General features: G+C 33.3%; 1 protein-coding gene across 1 annotated transcript in view; it reads right to left on the reverse strand.

The window, feature by feature from the left end:
* Positions 1-862, reverse strand: part of heatr1 (HEAT repeat containing 1) — a 35,459-nt gene extending 34,597 nt beyond the window's left edge. Inside the window, exon 1 of the mRNA XM_055175326.2 lies at positions 715-862. The gene's annotated coding sequence lies outside the window, so the exon portion shown is untranslated. The remainder of the gene's footprint in view (positions 1-714) is intronic.
* Positions 863-1,222: the final 360 nt, after the last annotated feature.

Genomic DNA, 1,222 nt, shown 5'->3' on the forward strand with positions numbered 1-1,222 from the left:
GAAGTTTTAGCGCAAAATAGCATATAGATAATTTATTATAGCATGATAAAATTGACACTTTAGTAGATAAAGGGGCATTACTATCCCCTTCTGACATCACAAGGAGAGCCACATTTTAATGACCTATTTTTTCACATGCTTGCAGAGAATGGTTTACCATAACTAAGTTACTGGGTTTATCTTTGTCACATTTTCTAGGTTGATAGAAGCACTGGGGACCCAATTATAGCACTTAAACTACTAAAACTCAGATTTTCATGATATGTCCCCTTTAAGAGAAATCACTTTGTATTAACAGTAATTCCTACAGCATTACAATATAGATATATATATATTTGGTATGTTCTTATATATGTAAAGATATTTTAATAGTTTCATTACGACAGATGGGTAAAATAATTTTACTATGCAGCTAATGTTGATAAGATTTAACGTTACGGTATTAACAAATTCATTGGAATGAAATATGACACAAGCACGAGATTGACCGAGAATCACAATAACGTGAAATATAAGAGAGAGCATGAAGGTAAATGACATTAAAATGAATCATTAGCTTGATTTGGGATGCTAGAAAACAAACACGTTTAACTACAACGCAATCGCATATGTATATGATCTGGACGTAACAGCACCGATTGAAGTTATCCCCATTAAAAATAAAACGTGTCGCTTTAAGTCTTTCTGTTGAAAAAAGTACATAAATTCGCCTACCTTAAAAAGTATTTATCACACCAGTTTCCACGTGTGTTACAGTGCTGGGTGATTTCTCTGCGTTTTGTCGTCAGTAGCAGAGGAATAAATAAACATGATAGCGCCACCTAGTGCATCGGATGACTGCGCGCCACTGAATATTATTGACTGGATAGTGACAGCATGCACAAACATTAAATTAATCATTTTATTCGCACATTACAGGCTTTAAATGAGTGTATATCAGTGTAGCATTGTTTTTTGACAATAGTTGTGTTTCACCATAAAGCAATTATTGGTTCATTACCAGTTTGCTTTGAAAGGAATTTGTATTTTATTGATATTTTGGACATACCTCGTGTCCATTTTACAGTCTATGCTCGTGTCAAATATATAGGGGGTTCTTGTTTAAATTGATGAGATGTGTACCTAATCTATACAGCGTTATTATTTGATGGTATACATGTATTATGCATAAATCATTTTTATATTTTTAATAATTGCACTGACTGTGGCAATACTGCGTGCC

The sequence above is a fragment of the Misgurnus anguillicaudatus genome, chromosome 4 (genome assembly GCF_027580225.2).
Source record: "Misgurnus anguillicaudatus chromosome 4, ASM2758022v2, whole genome shotgun sequence".
Lineage (NCBI taxonomy): Eukaryota > Metazoa > Chordata > Actinopteri > Cypriniformes > Cobitidae > Misgurnus > Misgurnus anguillicaudatus.